The sequence below is a fragment of the Octodon degus genome, unplaced genomic scaffold (assembly GCF_000260255.1).
Source record: "Octodon degus isolate 3935 unplaced genomic scaffold, OctDeg1.0 scaffold00211, whole genome shotgun sequence".
Taxonomy (NCBI): domain Eukaryota; kingdom Metazoa; phylum Chordata; class Mammalia; order Rodentia; family Octodontidae; genus Octodon; species Octodon degus.
The window spans coordinates 2,500,712-2,515,414 of record NW_004524787.1 but is presented as its reverse complement, the minus strand read 5'-3'; the positions used below and the strand labels follow the sequence as shown (position 1 = coordinate 2,515,414).

At 39.7% G+C, this 14,703-nt stretch overlaps 1 pseudogene; it reads right to left on the bottom strand.

Annotated features, from left to right (window-relative positions):
* Positions 1-3,132: 3,132 nt before the first annotated feature.
* LOC101568379 overlaps positions 3,133-14,703 on the bottom strand; it is a 45,266-nt pseudogene continuing 33,695 nt past the window's right edge.

Below are 14,703 nucleotides of genomic sequence, written 5' to 3'. Positions count from 1 at the left end.
GGGTGGGCTTGTGTTCAGAGGTTGCATTTTGTTCCTTCTCCTCATTTTGTGAAGCACTGTCTTCTGTCCTTTGTTGTAGATCTTTGCTGTAGTTATAACCTTTGCACGTACTGAAGTTCAGGTGCAGCTCTACAAAGTTTGGACTTATCCAGCTGCATCTGCCTTAGGTCTGGCTACTGTGCTCCGCTTCTTCCCACTGCTGCCCTTGAGGTGAATATATTGTACCCCTGGGTAGGCCTGGGTCTGGGGGTTCCCAGGACTCGGCAGAAATTCCTACTCGGTGGCCGTGGTGGGGAAAGTACCGCGGAGTGTTGGGGAGTGGCCCGAGGGGGTGGGAGAGTGTCTGGCCCATGCTGTGCCTGGAATGGGACTGGTCCCGCCGGCACAGGGTAGCAGGAAGCTCTCCACACACTCATCGTTCCTGGGCTAGGACTTCTGCATTCTTCTTTACAATCACAATTTTCTTTTGATTTTTCTTGTAGAATTAGATGTGCTTTTTCAACTTTGGGAAGAGGTTAATAGTAATAAGGTGACTCAGCCAGTGGTGATGACTTGAATCAGTCAGCTGAAGAAGTTAGCACGTTATGACTGAGAGGTACAGAATGAAGTCCTTGATACAGATGTGGCAGAAAAGGCAATGTAAATAAATACTTGACTAGTCAAAATACTTCAAAATGGTTGTTATGTTTATGTCCAGTTGTCCTGCCAAAGCCTCAAACAGTCACTGGGGTGACTTCTAGAGTTGGTAATTAATTCATAATCCAATGCTGAGATTATGGATGTGAGGGCTACACCCACCCTTGGGTAGATAATCTGCATAGAAATGTGGGCAGGGGAGAGAGGCTTGCCAGCTTCCACAGTTGCTGCTTCCCCCTTTGGTCTTTGCTGTTTGTCCACCACCATGAACTGTGGCCCTCTGCCATGTGCCAACCTGCCTTGGAAACAGCTGAGTATGAAGTGAAACCTTCACTAACTGTGAGCTAAATAAACCTTTCCTTCCTTAATTTTGCATTTTGTACCAGCAAGGAGAGAAAAGTAACAGACAATGGTCATGCATACTTGAAAAATCCAATGTTACAACCAGGTCAGAAAATGTTCTTAGTTTCTTGCTCTGTGTGAAAATGATTTGGTGGAATGCCAACACTGTAATTCAATGTTGAAAATTGTTTGTAATAGACTGTATGCTGCAATGTTGTCAAGCAGCTTGCTTCTAAAATGTGCTTCACTGAGTAAACATCACTAAGTTTGGAGTAACTCCTTCTGGAGTTATTTTGAAGTTATCTGGAGTTATCTCCCTTATCTTGAAGGAAGAACTGACAAAACCAAACAAAAAGCAGTAGCAAGATTTATTTGAGAATGTAAAAGTGAAGCGTGGGAGATACATACTGTTCAGAGCAAGCTTGGGCTGAGTAAAGAGAAAAAGAGGGCAAGAGCAAAGACAAAAGTACAGAAAACATTTCGGAAACAGTTTGGGCAATTGTGTAAAGCTGTAATAGCACTGGTGTATTTTTTTCGGAAAATTAAATACTAATTAATTAAAAATTAAACGTTTCAAAACAATTGAACTATGAAAAAGTTTTCATGACAGTAAAGATGTACTAAGAATAAAATATATGATAAATATTGGAATGGCAAATAAAAGACCAGCACTTCTAACAATTTGGGGTTAGGATATCATACAAAGTTCTAGTGTGTTGTGGATATGGATAATGTCCATGACACCTACTGGTGGCCAGGTGTCACTTGTAGGACAACTAGCTACAGCCATTTCCTTGAAATCCTCCCTGTAGACCCATTTGGAATCATGATCTATAGGGTGCAAGAAAAGTCCATTTGTAGTGTGCTAATGGAAATATTTTGCTGCTTTACATTAAAGAAGAACTGAAAGACTACTATGGTATACCTCTTATTCACCTATGTTTCATTGTTTGCCCTACTTGGTGGGTTCTTTCCATTCTCATTCATGGGGCTGTGATCAACTTGCTCCCTCCCTAGAACATCCTTTAGTAGTCTGTGTAGGGTTGGCTTTGTCATCATGAAAGTCTTTAGTTGTTCTTTGTCATGGAAGTATTTCACTTCTCCATCAAACTTGAAAGAGAGTGTTGCAGGGTATATCAGTCTGGGTTGGAATTTGTTTTCTTGCAAGACTTGAAGTACTTTGCTCCATGCTCTTCTTGACTTGATGGTTTGTGAAGAGAAATGTGCCATTATTCTCATGGGTTTTCCTTTAAATGTGATCTGTTTCTTTTCTTTGGCGACTTTTAGTATATTGTTCCTGTGCTGAATTTCTGGGATCTTGATTATTATATGTTTGGGTGTGGTTTTAATTGGGCTGATGTTATTTGGAGTTCTATAGGCTTTGGTTACAGGAATGTCAGATTGTTGCCACATATTTGGGAAGTTTTCTGTTATTACTTTTGCCCATATTCTTTTTATATCATTTGTATTGACTCCTTCCTTCTCATTGATGCCTATTAGTCTCACATTGTTCATCTTTGCATAGTCTTGCAGGTATTGAATTATTTTTTCCTGCATCCTAGTTGTTTTTAAGAGATCTTTTCTTACTTTTTCACTAGTTGCAATGGTGTCTTTAAGGTCAGAAAGTCTATTTTCACTTTCACTCAAACAGTTTTGCCAGCTTGTGATTAAGGTTTTCATTTCCTGTATATCACTTTTTTTTTTCCGGAACCGAACTGGGGGTTGAACTCAGGCCCTTGCGCTTTCCAGGGAAGCGCTTATTCCACTGAATCATCTCCCCGGCCCTTGTATATCACTTTGAATCTGCTTCATATATTCTCTTTCTTTCCTGTGTTGCTTATTCAAGGATTCCATCATTTTTGTATTCTGCTCTATTTTTTTTATCAGTGCATTCTTTTTTTTGGTGTTGTTGTTGTTTTTTTTTTAATACAAGATGCACAGGTCCTAAAGAGAGGACTCCAGGAACACCCTGAAATTTCCAACAAACTCAAGTGAACGCCTTGCTTCTAGGAAGGAGGTTCTTCCTTTCTCAAATTCTTATTTATGTCATTTTGAAACAGGGTTTCACTATGCAGTACACGCAGGCCTTGAACTCACTTTATAGCCCAGGCTGGCCTCAAACTCCGTGATCTTTCTGCCTCAGACTCTCCAGTGTCCAGATTACAGGCGTGTGCCATTATGCCTGGCTCCCTTCCCAAATTCTGAGGTAGAGAAAAGAAACTGAGTCAGTTCCAAGCTAAGGTACAAAAGCCACCTGGGCCACGCAAGTCTGAGACCTCACAAAGCCGTATCACTGAAAGCTGGAACCTGGCCTCCTGACAGAGACAGCTGAACATTTGTTTTCCAGACAGTTGTGACTGTATTTTCAGTCTTTTCAAAAGAGCTCTGGGGCTCCAGACTCAAGTACGCTTCTGGGCTGGGTCCACAGATCCAAGTCATTCACTAACAGTGAGCCCCAGGACAGAAGATGCAGCAAAACAGGACCTCTTCCTCCACAGAAAGTGCTGATTTCAGCCGTGGCATGATGGGGAACAATGGAACTCTTCCTTGAAACTGGGCAGTGCTGAGAGGTGCCTGCCATGCCCATTCCCTTATACTTCCTTCCAGTCTCTGGAACTAGTTCAACTGGCGGATGAGCTGGTTGATGCGCTCACCCCGATAGCCAGGTGAGCCCATCTCCTTGAGGAAGCCCACTCTGTTCTTGGTAGCGTGCCGGGCCACAGAGAGGTGGAAAGGGTGCAAGAAGCAGGCAATCTCCTGGAAATGCGCCCCTGGGAAGGCGATTTCATGGATGAGGTCTTCCAGGCAAATGACACCAAACTTGCCCAGGTGCTCCTCGATCACAGTGTTGTCCGTCAGCGGGAAGGTCTTATTCTTAATCTTGCCCTGTCCACGTTACAAAATCAGTTCCCGGACAGACTTCAGATTTGGAAATCCCCAGGTCACATAAGGCTCCACTATTCGCAGCATTTTGAGAGTTTGGGGGGTGACTTTAACAAAGACACCACTGAACAGCTTCTTCAGGCGAAGTCTTGCATTGGTCTTCTGTACTAGTGAACTCACCCCGTTAATACTTTGGAAGCGGACAACGAAGGCCAAGGAATGTTCATCAGGTGCTTCCAAAGCGTGAGGTTTCACTTCAAGTCGTTTCACACGCACCCCGTCACGCCGCTGCCGCCAGGAATCATGAAGGAAGGATTCCAGTCGCTTAAATCTGATCTCCTTTACCTTCCTCTCTTTCTTTGCCAAAAGTGCCTGCTTTGCCTGGGTGGCTTTGAGGGCTTGAGAAGCCTTCCTCTTTTTCAGGAGATTTTCTGGAACCAAGGGGATCTTTTTTCTTTGCTCTTTTTCCGCTATCTTTCCAGCGTAGGGCCACTGCTATCAGTGCATTCTTTAGAAGCACTTAGTAATTCTTTCATTATAGTTATCATTACTTTTTTACTTCAAAAATGATTTCTGATCTGATTTCTTCTATACCTTTCTACAGTTGTTTCTTCACTTTCAGTGTTATTATTTCAGAGATTTCAGGCATGTGATTTCCAATTTCCTCTATGCTACTGACTTGGGTCCTGAGACTCCATTTTCTTCCTTCTATTTGTCATTTTGTGTACCACTGTCTTCTGACCTTTGGTGTAGAACTTAGATAGAGTTATTACTTTAGCACCAGGTATGGATCAAATTCAGATTCCTCCAGGTGGGTGTGGTTTGGATCTGGTTGGAGTCTGGCTGCTGTGCTCCACTTCTTCCTGCTGCAGCCATTGGAGTTCAACCTTTTGTGTCACTCTGCAAGATGTTCTGCTCCTGAATCAGCTGGGTGGGTCTTGCCTCTATCCTCTTGGCAGGGAGTTCTGATGAAAGGTTCCACACTGGGTCTGCACTCTGGGTCGAATGAGGATCCAGCAGCCCCAGGTCATCTCACTCACACACCAGGCCTGCGCTCTGGGTCAAATGAGGATCTGGCGCCGTGGGTCATCTCACTCACATGCTGGACCTGGGCTCTGGGTCGAATGAGGATCCGGCAGACCTGGGCGTCTCACTCACATGCCGGACCTGTGCTCAGTACTGACTTCTTGTGGCTGCTTTTCTTTTGTACTGTCCAGATCTTGAGGAAACTCATGAGAACTTCTGCATCACCAGCCTGGGAGGCAGAACTGAGATCCCATGCCTCAGGCTGATCTCAGGTCTAAGCCATCCTATAGACAGCCCACTCAAGTTCTCACAAAAAGTCTGTGTACAGGGTTTTGGAAAGTGTTCTATGCATGCACATGTCTGGGATTTTGTAGTTAACAAGTCACACCTACTTTCCTAGTCTGATTTTGCCATTCCATAATCTCCTAACTCAACAAGATGTTTTGAAGTATACTAATAATGAAATACAAATATAATGCAATATGCATCAATAGTAATACAGAGAAATGTATTTACAATGATATCTCACTATCTGAACTAAATGCCTTCATAACAGGATATTATTATTTTAGTTATAGGAATCTAAAGGATTTGTGAAGAAGGAAAAGATGTGGCATTGAGATTTTTAGAACAATAATAATGCTCAAGACATTTGGTTTCTTTCAAAATTGCCTATGTTTTGACAAAAAAAGACCTTCCAAGAAAGAAAAAGAAACAAATGACAATTTGACTGTTCATTTTTCAAAAGCTTTGTTTCAAACTCTTAAGCAATTGGTCCACTGTGTGAATACATGAGAATTGATATTACATTGTTTCATTGTTCTTGAAGGTTTATTTTTTATGAGCAGAATATATTTTTTGAGAGAAAGAAGGCTCCTGTCCAAGAGAGGGACAGGAGGGGGGCCCCGAGCTGGTAGTTCCCAGGGAAGCTGTCTCTTCCAGGGACTTTTATAATCTTGAAGGTTTAGACAATATATGACAAAGAGGTTTCTTCCAAATCATGTATAAGAATACATACCTTTGTGCATGTGAAGACATTTTATACCTTGAATTTAGAAATATGTCTGGAAATCAGCTGCCAATTATTCCTTCATACAGTAATAAACCACCTGATGTTGTGAACAGACTTGTACTTATTGTTGTACTTATTGTATAAAGTAACCCCAATGTCACATTCTACAGCAAAAGACCCAGTTCACCAGCAAAGGTGTTATTTACAAAAACAAAGTGAAGATTCCTGGAAACATGTTGCAAGTTCACATTAGAGAAATGTATGATGCAATTATTAGATTTCATAAAGAAATAGCATTAACTTCCTATATGGTAAAGAAAATAAAGTAGTATTAACACTGTCAGCATTACATGATGATGACAAGATAGATAGTGAAGCCAGGTATTGTGGCACATTGTGTAATCCCAGAACAAGAAGGCTGAGGCAGGAGTATACTGTGAGTTCAGGTTGGCCTGTGCAACACAGTAAATTTTGGGCTAGCCTAGACTATATTATGATAAAGAAGATTGAAATAATATTGATCTTGTCAACAGTACACCACAGTGATAAGACTGGCACTGAAACAAGGCATTGTGCATGATTTTCGTGCTAGAATTTAAGAAGCTGAGGCAGAAGGATACTGAGTAAAAAATCAGCTAGTGTTACATGATTTCAAGGCTAGCATGGACTACATAACAAGCCTCTGTCTCAAATAACTAAACAAAGAAATGAACAAACAAAGATTGATGGTCAATACTTAACACAAATGAAGCCAGAAAAGACAACATTTTTCCAACAAAATGAAAGATGGAATAGTTGTTAACAATGAGTTATATAGAGACAAAGATGACACTCAAAACATGAAGCATTAGGCAATGGTTGTGTTTTCCTAGAATCTAAATATATTAGACATAGTTTCATAATTTACAAGAATATAACAATTGTAACATATCATGGAGGAATTTTCTTAGAACAATGAGATTGTATTTATTAAATGATTAATCACAATAGGGAAAGAATGATCTTGTGAGTGAGAACTCCCACTGAGCTCTCAGGACCCCTCCAGATCAGCCCAAACCTAGACCATTCAAGTGTGTGGGAGAGATTCTGCACTCTTGTGCACCCAGTGGACCTCTCTGGACCAAACTCAGGCCCACTGAGGGAGACCTTTGGAAGTGCTTTAGGACTCCTACCACCCTTCCAGAGTCAGCCCAAGCTCGCCTTGTAAGTGAGAAATTTCACCGTGCTTTCTCTCGAGACCCCACCAGATCCACCAAAGCCCAGACCTGGTGAATGTGTGACAGAGCTTCGGTGCTTTCTGGTGTCCCTTGGACCAATCCACAACAAGCCCAGGCTTGGTATACAAGCCTGGGGTGAAACTCTGCATCTGAAGTCCCTGCAGAGAGACTAGCAGCCAAAACCACTCAACTAATCAAGGAGTAGAACATCTTGCCAGAGGGGCACAACAGGTTCATCTCCAAGGGCTGCAGTAGGAAGTTGCTGAGCACACTAGCCAGACCCAAGCCAGGCACAACTCAATGAACTCAAACATAGTAGATCTGCACCCATATTTCAGTAGGTGCTATGGTTATAACTGCACCAAAGCTGTACACCAAAGGTCAGAGGACAATGCTATACAAAATGACAAAGAGAAGGAGCAAAATTCAACCTCAGGTCCTGAGCCCACCCAGTACAAGTGCAGAGGACACTAGCACAGCTGAAAGGTCTGAATTAATAGCATCTAAAAAAAGAAACAACAACAGAAAGGTATAGAGGAACTCAGATCAGAATTAATCCTTGAAATAAACAAAGAAATCTCTGAGTTAATAGTGTCTAAAGTAAATAATCAAATGCAGAAACATATAGATGAAATCAGATCAGAAATAATCTCTGAAGTAAAAAAAATTAATAACTGGTTCTCAAGAAGACATTGATAAAAAATAGAGATTAGAAAAGCGACAGATTCCTTGAATGAGCAATACAGGAAAGAAACAGATCACATGAAGAATATTCAAAGAGATATAGAAGAACTTAAAAATCTCAATCACAAGCTTGCAAAACTGTTTGAGTGAAAGTAAAGATAGAGTTTCAGATCTTGAAGATCCCTCACAGCTAGTGAAAAGGTAAGAAAAATTTTCCTAAAAACAACAAGGATGCAGGAAAAAGTAATACATCACATGCAAGACAAGGCAAAGATGAACAATGGGAGACTAATAGGTATCAATGAGAAGGAAGGAGTCAGTACAAATGATATAAAAAGAATATGGGCAGAAGTAATAGCAGAAAACTTCCCAAATATGAGGAAAGAATCTCACATTCAGGTAACTGAATTATACAGAACATCAAAAAACTTCAACAGAATTAAAAATACACTGACACATATAACAGTGAAGATCCCAGAAATCCAGTACAAGAAAAATATACTGAAAGCCACTAGAGAAAAGAAACAGATCACATTTAAAGGAAAATCCATCAGAATAATGGCACATTTCTCTTCACAAATCATGAAGGCAAAAAAAGCATGGAGCAGAGTACTTCAAGTCCTTTATCAAAACAAATTCCAGCCCCAACTACTATACCCAGCAACTCTTTCGAGTTTGATGGTGAAGTGAAATATTTCCAAGACAAAGAACAAATAGTTTAATGATGACAAAGCCAAGCCTACATGAATGACTAAAAGATGTTCTACAGCGGGACCAAAATGACTAGAACTCCACGAACGCAAACAGAAGGAACTGAATAAAAATGGCAAAAAATTAAACATAGGGGAAAAAGGAGTAACAAAAGCAGTTAAATAACATGTTGAGCAAAAATCAAAACATTGAGATCCAGTCCTAGCCCAGGTCTGGTGAGTGTGTGGGAGAACTTCTAGCTACCTTGCTCTGGAGGGAACTGCCGGTTCCAGCCCAAGCACAGGGTGGGTGACGCACTCTTCCACCCACATTGGACCCCCAACCACTCCGCAGCACACCCCCAACACCTCCGCGTTCTGGGGACCACCAGATCCAGTCCTAGCCCAGGCCCGGTGAGTGTGTGGGAGAGCTACCTCTCCCCCCTACTCTACCTTGTACCCTCCAGACTCAGCTGAGGCCTGGAATACAGGCCTGAGGTGAAACCCTGCAGTTGCAATCCCTGCAGAGAGAGTAGGGGACAGAACCACCCAGCTAGTCAAGGAGCAGAATATCTTGCAAGAGGGGCACAACAGGTTCACTGCTAAGGGCAGCAGCAGGGTGGAGCTGAGCACAGCAGCCAGACCCAAGCCAGACAAGCTGAATAGATCCAAACGTTGTAGATCTGCACCTGAACTTCAGTAGGTGCTAAGGTTATAACTGCACCAAAGCTGTACAACAAAGGTCAGAAGACAGTGCTACACAACATGACAATGAGAAGGAACAAAATGCAATCTCTGAATCCAAGCCGACCCATACAAGTGGACAGGTCACTAACACAGAACAAAGTGGGAATCAAACGGCTGAAATCAGTGAATCAACAGCTTCTGAAATAAAAAAAAAAAAAAAACAGCTGCAGAAAGGTACAGAGGAACTCGGATTGGAAATGAAAAAATAAATCCATGAATTAACAACATCTGCAGTAAAGAGTCAAATGTAGAAACATATGGACGAAACCCACTGCCCATCCAGATTAAGTCCAGAAGACACTAGCTCAGCTCAGATGTATGAATTGATTAGCATCCATAGTAAATAAGCAACAGCTGAAAGTCATAGAGGAAGTCAGAGAGGAATTCTTTTCTACTAGCTTAGCACAAATGTATGAATTAATGGCGTCAATAGTAAATGAGCAACAGCAGAATGTTATAGAGGAACTCGGAGTGGAATGTTCTGAAATAAGAAAAGAATTCTCGGAACTCATACCATCTGAAGTAAAGAATCAACTACAGAAACATAGGGAGAAAACAAAAACTAAAAAAAACACTGCAGGAAACGAATTAATAACGGCGTATAAAGAAGACATTGATAAAAAAATAAAGGAGAGTAGAAAAATGATGGATTCCTTGAATGAGCAATACAGAAAAGAAATAGGTAGCGTGAAGCAGATTCAAAGAGATATAGAGGAATTTAAAATCTCAATCACAAGCTTGCAAAACCATTTAAGTGAAAGTGAAGATAGAGTTTCAGATCTGGAAGATGCTGGTGCAGCTTGTGAAAAAGTAAGAAAATATCTCTTAAAAGAAAATATGATGCAGGAAAAAATAATTCATCAGTTGCAAGACGATGAAAAGATAAGCAATGTGAGACTAATTGGTATCAATCAGAAAGATGGAGTCAATACAAAGGACATTGAAAAAATATGGGCAGAAGTAATAGCAGAAAACTTCCCAAGTGTAAGGAAACAAACTGACATTTAGGTAACTGAAGCATACAGAACACCAAGTAACCTCAACCCAATTAAAAATGCACAAGACATACAATAGTCAGGATCCCAGAAATTCAGAACAAGAATAATATACTGAAAGCTGCTAGAGAAAAGAAGTACATCACACCCAAGGAAAATCCGTCAGAATAATGGCCGACTTCTCTTCATTAACCATGAAGGCAAGAAGAGAATTTAGCAGAGTACTTCAAGTCCTCTATGAAAACAAATTCCAAACCAGACAACTATACCCTGCAAATCTCCCCTTCAAGATTGATGGAGAAGTGAAATACTTTCATGACAAAAAACAACTAAAGAATTTCATGATGACAAAGCCAACCTCAGAAAGGCTACTGAAAGATGTTCTAGAGAGGGACCAAAATGATCAGAACTCCATGAAAGAGATCAGGAGCAATCACCTATATAGGGCAAGCAATTAAACACAAGAGAAAAAGGAACAAATGACAACAGGTAAATAACACGTCAATCATAAGTCCACACATCTCAAATCTAACCATCAATGTAAAAGGACTCAGTTCACCAGTTAAGAGAAATAGACTGACAAAGTGGATTAGGAAACAAAATCCAACAATATGGTGTATACAAGAAACACATTTATCTCAAAAAGACATTCATAGGCTGAGTGTCAAAGGATGGAACAGAGTACTATATGCCCCAGAACCTCAGAAAAAAGCAGGGGTAGCAATTCTGTTCTCAGACAGTCTCAACTTCAAACCAACAATGACCAAGTGAAGTAAAGAAGGCCACTATATACTGGTTAGGGGAAATATTCAAGAGGAAGAGGTAACACTCATAAATATGTATGCACCAAACACGGGAGCACCCAACTATATAAAACAAATTTTAATGAACATGAAATAGCTAATATCCAATACCAAAATCTTAACAGGAGACCTTAACACCCCCTTATCTCCAAAAGAGAGGTCAACCAGACAAACAATTAGCAAAGAAATAACAGAAATGAACCAGAGCTTTGAAGAAAAGGACTTGGTGGACATATACAGAGTGTTCCACCCAAACACAGCTGAATACACATTTTTCTCTGCTGCACATGGGTCATTTTCTAAAATAGACCACATACTGGTCCATAGGTCATGCTTAAGTATATGCAAGAAAACAGAAATCATCCCATGCATATTATCTGAACACAGTGCAATGAGACTGGAAATAAATGAAAAAAGAAACCAGAAATTATTCTTAAGTACATGGAAATTAAACGACACCCTATTTAGCAATAAATGGGTCACAGATGAAATTAAATAAGAAATTCAACAATGCTACATTTCAATGAAAATTCAAGCGCAACTCATCAGAATTTATGGAATACCATGAAAGCAGTTCTCACAGGGAAATTCATCGCTGTGAACTCACACATTAGGAAAACAGAACGGGAGCAAATAAATATCCTAATACTGCACCTTCAATAACTAGAAAAGGAAGAACAAACCAAACCCAGACCCAAAGATGGGGAGAAATCATAAAGATTACAGCAGAAATTAATTCAATTGAGACAAAGAAAAGAATTCAAAGAATTTACAAAGCAAGGAGAGGGTTCTTTGAAAGATTAAATAAAATTGATAAGTCCCTAGCTAATCTCATCAAAAAGTAGAAAGAAAAAATTCAAAAAAAGCAATAAGAAAAGAAAAGGGTGTAGTTACCACAGACCCAGTGGAAATTCAACAGATTATCAATAGCTGTTTTGAAAATCTTTACTCTCCCAGAATATAATTCACAGACAAACTGGTCAGATGCCTAGGAATGTACAAATTACCACAACTGAATACACAAGATATAACCACTCTCAATATCCCAATAACAGTCAATGAAATATGAGATATAATTAAAAACCGACCAACAAAGAAAAGTGAGGTCCGGATGGATTCACAGCTGAATTCTACAAGAAATTTACACAAGATGTAGTCCCTATACTCGTCAAATTCTTCAATGAAATTTAAAGGTAAGCAATCCTGACAAAATCATTCCTGGAGGCAAGTATTATACTGATACCAAAACCAGGGAAAGACACAACTAAGAAAGAGCACTACAGGCACATCTCCCTCATGAACATAGATGTCAAAGTCCTCAATAAAATTCTAGCAAATAGAATACAGCAAATAATCAAGAAGATCATACACCAGACCAGGTAGGATTAATCCCAGGGATGCAAAGATGGTTTAATATTTGAAAATCCATAAATGTAATACACTATATCAATAGAGTGAAAACTGAAAACCACATGATCATCTCAATTGATTCAGAAAAGGCTTTTGACAAAGTGCAACACACATTGATGTTCAAAGTCCTACAGAAAATTGGAATAGATGGCCTCTACTTCAATCTGTTAAAAGCCATCTATGAAAACTCAATGGCTAACATAATTCTGAATGGGGAAAGACTGAAATCTTTACTCTTAGATCTGGTACAAGACAAGGATGTCCTCTATCACCACTCCTATTCAATATAGTTCTGAAATCATTAGCTACAGCCATTAGTCAAGAGAAAGATATAAAAGGAATAAGAATTGGTAAAGAAGAAGTTAAGTTATCACTATTTGCAGATGACATGATATTTAACTTGGAAGACCCAAAAAACTCACCAAGAAGCTACTAGAATTAATACGGAAATTCAGTAGCATAGCAGGTTATAAAGTCAGTACCCAAAAGTCAATAGCATTCCTCTACACAGATAAAAAACACACTGAGAGGGAAATTATAGAATCAATACCTTTTGCAATAGCACTGAGGAAAATGAAATACCTTGGAATTAATTTAACTAAATAAGTCAAATGTCTTTTCAAGGAAAATTACTGTACTCTTAAAAAAGAGTTCTTAGAGAATTTTAGAAAATGGAAAGATATTCAATGCTCCTGGCTAGGAAGAACCAACATTGTGAAGATGGCCATACTCCAAAAATTGTTGTACAGATTTAATTCAATCCCTATCAAACTACCATCATCATACCTCACAGACCTAGAGAAATCATTCCTAAAATTTATCTGGAACCAGATAAGACCTAGAATAGCAAAGCAATCCTGGGCAATAAACACAAGGCAGAAGGCATTACAATTCCTGACCTGAAATTATACTACAAAGCTACTGTGTAAAAGTCAACATGATATTGTCAATGAAATACAGCAGAGGATCAATGGAATGGATTAGAAGGTGAGGACGCCTCTACAAACATACTTAGCCACCTAATCTTTGACAAAGGGGCCAAACATACTCACTGGAAGAAAGATACGCTCTTTAACAAATGGTGCTGGAAAAACTGGCTCTCTACATGCTGAAAACTAAAACTTGACTCAGGTCTCTCACCAAGCACTAAACTAAAGTCAAAATGGATTAAAGATCTAAACATTAAAGCAGAGACACTAAATGTCCTGGAAGAGAAAGTAAGAGTAGATGAACACACACTTCTCAGAGCATGAAATTAAAGAAGCGAATAAATATATGAGAAAATGCTCCACATCACTAGCCATCCATGAAATGCAAATTAAAACATTGAGATACCATCTCACCCTGGAAAGAATGGCTATCATAAAGAAATCACCCAACAACCAATGTTGGAGAGGCTCTGGAGACAAAGGAAACCTTCTCTCTGCTGGAGAAATGTAGACTGGTGCAACCATTATGGAAATCAGTGTGGAGACTCCTTTGAAAAGTTGGACTGGAAATCCCATTTAAACCAGCTATTCCTCTACTTTTAATTTTCTTATCTGATCTGAAAACATGATATCATAGTGAGATATGGGTGCCTATGTTTATAACAGCACAATTTGTGATAGCCAAATTGTGGAAACAACCAAGATGCCCATCACGGGAGTAATGGACGAAAAAGATGTGGCATTTTTATACAATAGAGTATTACTCAGCTATAAAGCATGATAAACTCGAACCCTTTATATTGAAGGGAATGCCGCTTGAGGATATACTCATAAGTGAAATAAACCAGACACACATGTGTAAATATTGTATAGTTGCCTTGTATAAGAACTCAAATGAAGAAATACAAATAAAAGTGTATAATACAAGTGAAAGGAAGGCAAGAACTGCAGGACTAACTAATTAAGAGAGAGAAAGGTGAAGAGTTAGGAAACATGACAGTGACAAGCCACACAGTTATATGTAGAAGATGGGCCAGACAATGATCCTGCTAATCTCGAGAAGCTTTTTGAATCTAGCAGTTAATTGGAAAGATTCTCACCCTAACTAACTATATATTCTGACACCTGTGAACTAAGCATTTGCACTGAAGATGGCAATTTGTAATTGTAGGTTCATGCTTGGAGTGTCTGTCCTTCTGATCTTCTGAATACATGCTGCTTGTCATGACATGCCAGTTGCTGCTATGCTGTCTCTTGTGTAGATGATTGTTCAAAAAGAAGGGCGTGGTGATTGAAGACAGAAGACAGGAAAAGGAATGTTGTGGGATGT